General features: G+C 42.4%; 1 protein-coding gene across 2 annotated transcripts in view; it reads left to right on the forward strand.

Moving 5' to 3' along the window:
* Positions 1–8996, forward strand: part of CDCA7 (cell division cycle associated 7) — a 47258-nt gene extending 38262 nt beyond the window's left edge. For both annotated transcript variants that reach the window (XR_008577679.1, XR_008577680.1), the window contains 2 exons: positions 134–253; positions 4894–8996. The gene's annotated coding sequence lies outside the window, so the exon portion shown is untranslated. The remainder of the gene's footprint in view (positions 1–133; positions 254–4893) is intronic.
* Positions 8997–10925: the final 1929 nt, after the last annotated feature.

Below are 10925 nucleotides of genomic sequence, written 5' to 3' on the forward strand. Positions count from 1 at the left end.
CCTGAATTCAGTACACCAGTCCCTATTACTTGGTGCTGTAATACATCGTCATAATAATGCACAATCTGTCCAGCAAACTCAGTTTAAGATCCAAAATACAATGAGAGCATCTTTTCTTCCTAACTCGCTGCAGGTTCCGAAGACGCTGTGGGTCCCTCAGTTACGCCCAATGCCTTATTCTTGAAAGTAACTGGGTGCAGCAGCAGATGTCAGCGAAGGATGGGCACCTACAATGTGCTGTTTGCAAAGCAAGGTAACAATTAAACAGTAGGGGCAGTGGGATTTCTCTGTCCTAGCCCTTCAGGCATTTCAGTGCTCTTTCCTCTTGCTGTCTAATCCTGATCATTTTAGAAATCTCTCTTTTCTTCATCTTCTCATCTTTTCCCTCTTTGCTGCTGCTGCCTGCCCACCTTGTTACTTAAAGCACTTCTTTGGCCAGGAACTGGCCATGTTGTCACATGCCAGCTTTCCTCCCGAGGACTGGGGAAGGACCTCAAGCCTGGGAGAAGCATGGCCAGAGCTTGTAAAATGGTTCAAGAGGGCAAAGCCAAGAAAATGGCTAGCAAGTAGCTTGTGCTTTAGACTAGCTTATTTTGCGTGAGTCAGATATTGCTTAAGCTGTACCTGAAATCTGAAGCTGATCTGTCTGGCAAACCTACTGATGTCTACATTGTCAAAATACATGAGACAACATTTCATTTCTCCAAATTTCCATTAATTTCATTGCCTTATTTTCTTTCTTTTCCTCCTACACCAGGATGACATTTTTGAAGCATACTTCTAAGAGCATAATTTGATCAAATGATCCAAGGGAACTCCCTATAGACATCCACGATTTAATGCTAGATCTGTTCTAAAGGTTGGCATGCCTGACAACGGCAATTGGTTTAACCCCAGTTAATTTTTAGACAATAAATATAATGTGCTTTTTTCTAAGTCAGGACTATTCTGTTTACATAGCTCAATCAGAAATGTATCAAATAAAGACGGGATCCAGCCACGCATGGTGGTGAGCGTCCATCCCAACCTGGACCACAGCAGAAGGTGCTCAGCACTTTGCTGGAGTGAGCCGTTGTGCATGCCCTCGTGCGAAATCCTTGTAGGTGACTTCCAGATGACCTCAGGGAGACTGGGCAGGAATACAGTGGTTGGCTGATGGTCCAGTACAGTAGATACTCTGTGCTCTGAAAACAAGTAGGGTCAGCAGCTGAATCTGAATTTCTTTGTCCTCCCTTTCTCTTCTCCATTTGGGATTTCACTTCCTGGCTCACAGCGCATGCACTGGAAGCCAAAGAAGCCTCTTTTATTAGGTTAGTATTTTCATCCTAGTCCTGACTCACATCCGTGCAGGCTTTGGGCTCCTCTGCTCTGTACCCACTTATCACTCTTTTCAAAGGGAAGAAGGAAACTCTTGGTATGGGTGCAAAACTTAGAATCTGTGCCGAATAAGAGCAAGAACACAGCTGCACAAGACTCAGCATACTTCTCACAGACAAAATGCAGTGAAGGAAAGGATGGCACTTTAGGCTAAATCAGAGATCATTATACAATACTCTCTCCATTCAGCTCCTTCTACAAGGAATATGTACATGTGGCAGCAGCACTTGGGACATGAAGAGCTACTTTGAAAGTAGATGTGGTTCCTGGTGTTTGGGAGGAGGATGGATAGGGGAGAGTGAGCAAATCGGCTGTGCCTGCAGGGGTGCCCCCAGCCACAGCAATGCCTGTGAACTCATGCTTTTCTGTCCTTAACGAGAAAGCAGCCTGGACTGGCTGAGAGCAAACTCAGTTTGTAGGAAGCGTTTCAGACTGACATTCGTTGCCCCAGGAGGAAGTTTCCAGAGGCCCAGCAGAGCCAGTTTAGCAGCACAAGCAGCTCAGGCTATAGCAAGGAGACCTGAGCAGAAGTACATAAGCCTGTGGTGAAGCAGGAAGGTGTGTAACCAAGGCCTGAAAATCATTAGACAAAGGACTGTTCTGTGGGCTGTGTGGCCACACATACAGGTACACACACAGAGAGTCATAAACGGGAGCTCGTGCAGGGTTCATGCTGTATCGGGAGAGCTAAGTGGGCTGTGAAAGTAAGCTTTTCTCTTTCAGGCTGATGTAAATGATAGTTGAGGGTGTAACGCAGGCGATCAGGTTCTTTACACTCAGCCTCACGTTGTCAGAGGGTTTTGCTCACTGCACTGCCCTGTGAAGTACAACAGTAAAAGCCTGTGACAGGAAGGAAAGAAAGGTGTAAGCCAGTGGTAGCACCAGATTATAACAGCAGCACGCAAACACACTGACCTCTTCCTGAGTGGTAACCTTGAGTGAGAGCTAATTCACTGGATTGATTTTATTCAGCTTGTCCGCGGGAAAATAGAGCACGGCAGCATTGACTGCAACTGGCCAAAACTGCCTGCAAACCTCAGTGATCTTTATGGTGTTTATTTCAGCTGCCGGGTCCTTAAAGATACTGGCAATGTTAAGATGTGGTATTACACTCAAAGTCTTCTTATTGGCAAAAGGGTGTTGGCAAAAGGCACGACATATATGGCTCTAAGAATTTATCATTAGTCCAATTAATGTTTTAAACAGTCTAATAGTCAAAATTACTTAACAAATACAGGAAGGCCTCATTAAAAAGAGAGTTAAAATTGCTACACAAAAATTTCCCTATTTTCTAGTGTTGTGCTTACTCCTCCAGTGCTCCTTTGGGTCTTAAGATTGACACTTTGGTATTTCTCAAAAGGAATGAGGGAGTATTACGATGAGTCATCACCAGGAGGAGTGTGACATTCATGGGAGGGGGATGTCTTTCTCCTCAGTCTGGTGTCTGCTTGGATTTAATTTTATATGTTTTCTTAACACTATCAGCTTACTGCGATTAAATGACTGATTTGTATCATCTGTGTCTGCACTCTTCCCTGCGACTTATTCCAGAGCTACAGGCAGTTCACTCCATAATGAATAAACATTTGTTATTACTGTAAACTAGAGTTAAACTAAACCAAGTCTAGTCAAGAGTACCTCACAGCTGGAGGTACACGTTGCTGTCACAGCTGAAACGAGTTAAAATCTACTTAGGCCCAGACAAACGCAGGGAATTGCTGAGACCCTGCTCTGTCATGTCAATACAAACCTCGCTGATTTTTACTAATAATGGCAAAATCAAATTTACTGGGCTATAAAGTCTGTGAATTCCAGAGGTCAGCAAGGATTTGCAAACCCTCCTATGACTCCTGTGACCAAGCAGCAGATCTTGGAAGCATTCACACTTTCCTATCTTCTCTTGAATCAGGATAATCCATACAGGTCCAATTGACCTGTATTTCTTCATTGCCATCAGGAGACCAGCTAACAAAAAGTGTTTGATTTTCATTGCCCATGTAATTTGCACCATCAGCAGGAATAGTGTGATTATTAAAATGAGAGCTATAGGTTGTGGAGCTAAGTTAAAATTTCCTGTAGCTGGAGGAGACCGTAGTGTAGCCTATAAGGATGTAGGATAATTAAGATCACATGCTTGAATCTAAGATACGTCACACACACAATCAGGCAGGTTTTACATATGAGGTAATTCACAACAATTTCTGGAATTGGGTCTGTACACAAACACAACTAGATCCCCTATATATGATTAGAGATTGATTAGAAACAGAAGGAGAAATGTCATAGTCACATGTGGTTAACTTCTGAGCTAAGCAATCGTCTGAAGACTGGGAACTAATATCTTCACTTATCTATTGCATATTGCAATGCTGTTTGCTGGCATTCTTCTGAAAAGACTCACTGGAATATTCCATTTTCTTTGGCAGTCTGTGTTCACAGATGCACATCTTTAATATCAGAAACAGTTGTTATACATTTCCAAAATTATCTGCTGAGCTTCTTGGTAACAAAAAGAACTTTTCCATCAAGTTGATGCATGTCTACATATCTTACATGTATGCAGTGTTTCCACCATGTGCTGAAGTCAAGTCGTTTTAAAATACCTCCAATACAATAGTATACAAACAGTGCATTTATTTTAAAAATATTTTCCATGGAAAAAAATTGTATACTTTGTTGATCCATCTTTGCTTCTATGTTTTATAAGCACTCAAAGTTTCAACCATACTTGTAAAGATATGTATATTTTAATGTTACAAGTATAGATATTGATATTTGGTGATCTGTTAAGCACGGTCAGTCTCAATGAGAGGACGTACAGTCTCCCTCATCTGGAGAAACCTGACCGTGAGAGTGCCACAACCTCCCAGGGCCCCTCCTCCAGTATTTCACCACCCTCAGGGTAAACAATTTTTCCTAATCCCTGATCAGAACGTCCCATGCTTGGACTTCTGCCGATTGCCTTTTCCCTGCCCTTGTGCACCTCTGAGGAGAACCTGGCTCTGTCTTCTCTATAGCCTCTTACGGAGTATTTTTAGACAGCAGTAAATCCCCCTGCCCTCTTGGCCTTTTCAAGGCTGAAGAATCGCAGCTCCCTCGGCCTCTCCTCGCATGCTACTTGTTCCAGCCTCCGCTGGATTAGTGCCAGTAGGTTAATGTCTGTCTTGTACTGTAGGAGATACAGTAATTAAATTCATACCTTTCATTTATAACATCTATTTTTGCTCATGTACTTACTGATAGTGTAACTACTTTTAACTTGTTCTACATCTGTACCTTCTTCGTGAGTTTTATCCTGTTCAGTTTAGTTGGATGGGCCCCTACCTCAGCTTTCAGTTTTCCTCCTCTGCAGTCCAAATCTCTATATGCACTGCCGGTTCTTCAGTTACCTCTCTTGCCACTAACCAGACAGCCCATGCTTCAGCTCATTATAGGCTTTTCAAGATTAAAATTTAGACTTGTTTTTTTTTCTTTGAATTTTGCAAAATCTTGTTCTGCTTCCTGATACATCTGCAGGAAGCTGGAACCCAAGGGTATGGTCCCCTCTGAAGAGCTGAATAACACACTGGCCTTGGACCAACAAAGTTTGCTAAGGCAAATACTTCTAAAGAAGATCCAGGATTTGAAAACTAGGAGAGTAGCAGAGCTCTGCTGAATTTGCCTCTGCAAAATTTCTGACAGCATTTGGTTCTGCAATGTCCCGGCATGGAGTGCTCCTGCATTTCCTCTGCAGTCAAGGAGAACAGAGGATACTCAGGACTTCTGCCTTTTGAAGGATCAAGCTCTTGAAGAACCCCCACCGTTAGGAATATGACCTCTTCAGGTACTTAAAATTATTTAATTAGCATTATAAACATTAGAAAGAACGCAGTTGACAAATCATTCTAGCAAAAGTAATGGAGCTGGAATTGGAGGTCTCACAGAATTTTCTACAAAAGATAGTGTTTCTGAAATATTTTTTTTAATTGTTTTAAAAGGCTGTAGAAAGAAGGGAAGCAAGCAAGCTATCAGGCAGTAGGGTTTTTTCCCCTCAGTGGTTTTTGTGAACTAAGAATAGAGAGAACACATAGCAAGCATCTTGCTATTAAATTTGCCTGCGACAAATAGTGCAGCTGCATGTAGTGTGCAAGAACATCTGTAGAATCATGACACATGCAGAATCCCCCACACTAAGAGCGTGACATTATACTGAAAACAATTCAGTTGTAAAAGAAATATAAATCCATTTTATATAATCCTTCTCCACCTTCTCCTCCCCCTTCTCTTTTGAATTACGTTAACTAAAGGATTCAGTCACTCCTTCGTGGCATTGGTAAAAATCACAATATAAAAGTGACTAAGCATTTCAGAATTGTCCCCTTCTTTCATTAACAGCTAGAATGCAAGTATGTCTTTCCTGAAAAAAACAACGTTTAAGAAAGAATAACCAGGGGCAGAAATGCACTAGACACCAGAGCTTACTCCAAGTGGAACTTGACACAGTTCGCAGATGCAATTTAACTCTTCAGAAATCAAGGGGTGATTTTCTGTGTCTCTGTATCTTGTGCAGTCGTTCCATTCAAAGTGAGCAGTAGGATTGCTACCAGTCTTTACTTGACCCATGTAAATGACTGCATGAAGTACAGTGATACAGAAAAATATGTCTAAAATGTATAGATTTGTAAAGTAAGGGGAATCTCCCTGCCTGGGATTTGGTGAGTTCTCACAGCTTACCATTCAAATGCAGCGATTGCGGAATTCAGTACAATTTCCTTTAAGCTCCATGCTGTCACAAAGAAGGATTGTGCCTTTTTCAAAATCCTAGAAGGCTTTTATTTTCCCCAAAGTTATTTTAACAAAATGTTCACTTCCATCTTCTAGATATTCTACTGCTTTCTCTCTGAAATACTTTCTTTGCAATCTTTAGATTTATTAAAGTAAGAAATTTTATAACAGCAATGCAAACACTGATTTTTGTGTAAGTCTGAGGTTGGCTAAAGACTGTGTGATGATAATGCCATGACAAGGCAAATGCATGCATGGTGTTAATGCCTGGATCATCATTAACGTGTTTCTTTGGAAACATCTTACTTTTAGTCGTTAGGACAGCTCAGGCATGATAACTACATGACGCTCCGAGAACATTTACACATCCTTTATGCATATTGCAGGGCAAGACTGAGGCTGGAAGAGTCAGCCAGCTGGGTCATAATTTTCAACTCTATGCCCATTAAATTCCTGCAACCTAACTGCAAAAACACAACCCTTGAGAGAGATTTCCTTAATGATTTTATTGATAGCGTATATTTTGAGTTTACTGACTTGCTGATACTATTTGGTCAAGTCCTTTGAACTCTGCTTCATTCGCCATCTGGACAAAGCCTCGTTTTCCTATTTCAGAGAGACATACTGTGCATAAATGAGAAGGTTTTTAAAGCGCTTTGGTGATGGAAAAGATATGCAAGTACAGCTGATACCACCTGACAACATTTGCTTACTATTAAGGGTATATTTATCTCTTAATTAAATTAGATATGATTCCTCATTTAATAATGCAATGATTTTTAACATCCACGTCCCAGTTTGCATGTTCAGTAACTGCTTGCACCAGATATGTAATCACGTGCAGCACCATAGCGGAAAGGAATGTCATACGCCCTGCAAAGCAGTTACAGAGTTGGAAAATGCTTTCATTAACGTCTCAGTATCCCTGACTTTCACGTGGCCAGATGTTACTGCTATCAACTGTGGCCACGCCAAGCTAGAAATGAGCGGCTGGGTGATGCATCCTGCTTGCCCCGAGTTTCACTGCACTGAACCTTCCACTGCTGGTGCTTGTGTTTCACCTGGTCCAGCAGATGCAAACAGCTCAATGTAGTCCTGCGCTCCAGTTAATAATGCAAATAGCGATACGATTTTTAACAAGTTAGCACTATAAGGAGTTGTGGAAAAAAGTACCAGGGAAAGATACATTTCTACAGTATGTAAAAGGAAATACCTTAACTCCCTTCTTGCAGCTTTTACTTTAAATAAAGAGTTTTATGGTGATTTAAAAAGTTTTATTTTATTTTTCTTGTGATGGGGACAGTGATTCTTGGAGAGTAGACACATACACATGGATACATTCACCATGGATAAGTGATTTGAAAAATACAGATTATGAAATAGATACGATTCTAAAAAAATCACATATTTGTTTTAGACCCAAAGGAGCCAAATTCAGCATCATAATGATTATTATTGCAGCTGATCTAATTCTTTCAGTTGTTTGTCTTCATTTCTGTTTCTGCTGCTGTGAGACTCGTTGTTTACAGCTTCTCAGCCAGAAGAATATCCCGAAGGAAATTACTGTCAGCAGCCAAAAAGAGTATCAGTATTTCATCCCTAAAGCACTGTCAACTTAATTTTAAAGTAATTTGTCTGCTTTACGAGTTCAGGCTGAAGTGATAAGTTTGCAAATCCATAAATCAAACCATATTAATAAAGGTAATACATATCTCTTTTTCAAATAATCTATTTTCCTAAAACTTCGTTGTAAGCGTAGATTTTAGTAATTAAATCTTCAATTACTATAAACAGGAGAAAGAAGTAAAATTGTGAACTGTATTCTGTACGTCATAGGAAGGTCTAAAATGGAAAAGCTAGCTAACTGCTGCCTACTCACTGCACATCCAGGTTTATGACTGACTATTTCCTACAATTGTTTCTGGCAGGAGCCTTATACAGGCCACGTCAGCCTCCTTCACTGAAGAAAAATGTTGGGGTGCAAACCCCTGGTTGGTGGAGCTAGCTGTTGAGCAGAAATACCAGGATGGTACCCAAAGCATCATACCTCAAAGCGTTCCCAAATTCAGGTCATACCTGCAGTGCATCACGTGGATGCAGATGCGTTGTGCCATCTGCATGTGGAGGTGCTTAAAGGCTTCACGGTGCTCTGATGAAGTTGCTGTTTGATTTGCAGTTGTTAACACTCAGTTTCGGCATTCAGGCAGGGAAGCTGTGTGCTGCTGAAGACAGCAAAAAGCTGACAAAAAGTAGCAAGTACGTCCAGGAGCTTGAACCTTAGTGAAAGGTCTACTGGATGACATGTCTGTTGCAAGGCAGCTCCTCCCTGAAGGCAAGGCCCTGCAGGCAGCCGGCTGAGTGCCCTTTGCCTCACCTCACCTCACCTGCAGAGCCTTTGATGCAAAAGGCCTAGGGCCAGGAGAAGGAATTCATTTTGCATTGCTTCGAATACCTTAGGATTCGATGGTGTTCAGGTGTGGGGTTTTGCTGAAATTGGTTGTAATGATGAAGGTCATTTATGAATTCAAAAGCTGAATCCAAACTGGTGTTCTGGTGGCCTCTGAAGCCTAGGAATGTTCTGCACAACTCTTGGATGCCTGTCATGGGTGTATTAACATCTCTGCATCCACAGTTCAGCTCTGTCTATCTACTGGCCATAAGCAGATTTAACAGATTCAAAATGGAAAGCAGATTTGCATACAAGGGTGACTTGTAAGCTAACGAATGGTATCTGGGAACACCGAGGGAATTCTGTTCCTAGCGGTGTTCTGACTCCAGAGCCATCTTCTGGGTTGTAGTGACGTTCTTCTAGGTTTATAACATAAATGAATTTACCTTGTGTGTTCCCCTAAACACAGTGAGGTGCACGTGTGTGTATTTGTGTCTCAGGCTCAGCCTGCTGAGGCTGGTAAAAGGTACGCTGTGCTGCCAGGTCTCCAGCATGTGCAAGTGCTGTTCCAGGGCCTGCGGCAGATGTGAGAGTAGCACAGACACTCATGAAATGTCCTCAGTCTGGGCTTTCCAAATGTTTCCAAACTGACCTCACATATCCCGAGTAGCAATGAAGCTGATTCAAGTTCTTTAGGTCTAAAAGTCCCACTTAGCAAGCAGATTTGGAAGCTTTCTGTGGAGAATCAGTGAAAAATCTGGTGAAACCTACATCCCTGAGTGCAAGAACAGCAGCCTGGCAGTCAGTGTGAGTGCCGTCCCATTTCTGCTCTTTTGCACACTGGGGAAAAATGTGCAGAATTCATTGTCCCAGGACAGAGCTTATTGCCACAGAAAGAGCAAAACCTCAGCATGCATTCAGACTCGGCACCGCAACCAGCGTTTACTGAATAGCAGCCACTTTCTGAGTCTCTACACACTATGAAAATCCTCCTTGAATCAAATGCTCCCAGGGGAGCCAGAAATTAAAGATGCTTTTCCACCCTGGGCTGGTGCATACCACTAAGATCAATACTCAGCATAAAGAGCTTTCTGCGTGTCAATGCAGTGTGGGGGTGGCAGTCAGAGGGGGGGACACTCGTCATAACAAGCAAAACCGACAGGCAACATGTAAGGTAACATGAGAAAATGAAGGTAGCAGTAAAGAAGAGGTGGAAGGTACGGTACTGAGTGGGGCACTGCGATGGCTGAATTTGAAAGCGTTTTGCTTCTCAGCTTGAACTTTTTAATTAAGGAATTTCACAGTAATTTTGACTAAGCTTAAAGAGTAATAATTTCAGTGCTCTGGCCCACTAAATACTTCCTTGCAGTCTAACTAAGCAGCAAAGATCGGAGCCGAAGGAATTCAGTGCCACGGCGTTAACAGCACTTTCTCTCCAGCCTGCGCTGTAGGTAAGTGCCGCCCCATGGCAACCTTCTTGGGGTCAAGTGATTTAGAGAGCGCAGGCAAGACAGGTAGCGCAATAGGCTGGGGCTCAGATCCCTGTACACTCAGACACAATCCTGAGTAGCAGAGGCCATGAGGAAATATTTTCTGTCGTTTACTAGAGGGGCAGGGAGGGAAGGGAGGACGCCTGGTAGCTGTAGGAGGGGCAGTAGGTACAGCTAAACTAGAAGGAGGGGAAGGGCTTGGGAATATAATGAGGAGGTGGGGGAAATGACACTGGAATAAAAGGGTGAGTGAGTATGTGAGATACCCACTCATCCTGGCCTCCCTCTGTTCAAAGCACTCCCTCAAAGGGTGGGTACAAGACTAGAATTGAGGGGATGGTTGTCAAAATATTTCCATAAGGAATATAGTGTAATAAATCAGAGAAAAAGGGCAGAATGGAGGCAAGGAGCAAACGGTAGGAGAATTATTTTTATTCTAAGTGAATGATTATGTCTCCTGGGTGATTACACATCAGGATGGTGGTGTGCTGGGGAGGACTATTCAGCTAGATAGAAAGGAGTGCTCAAATTGCAATCATTGAACTACAGTGCGTGCAAGGGTGTAAATAAGGTAAGAAAGGATCAAACAGACAAGTAAAAATGCAGCTAGAGTCAAGGTGTCCAGGGCACGGCAAGCCTCGGGAGTGGTTCCTGGGGCATTAAGAAAAACACCTTGTGCAACATTAGTTCAGAAAAAATAGCTGCCACGTTTCCTTGATAGCTCAGCAGATGTTTTTACTTTCACTAGTACTTGTAGCTGCCAACTATCTCTTTCCCTTTTTGACTAAGGTAAATAACTTTTAAATCTGAACCAGGTTTCATTTCTATCCGTTTGATCCCTGGAGCTGGGAGTTGATCAGTATATGCCAATGATGACGATATTTGTAAGACCAGGGGCTTTCTGT

Source organism: Grus americana, chromosome 6 (assembly GCF_028858705.1).
Source record: "Grus americana isolate bGruAme1 chromosome 6, bGruAme1.mat, whole genome shotgun sequence".
Taxonomy (NCBI): Eukaryota; Metazoa; Chordata; class Aves; order Gruiformes; family Gruidae; genus Grus; species Grus americana.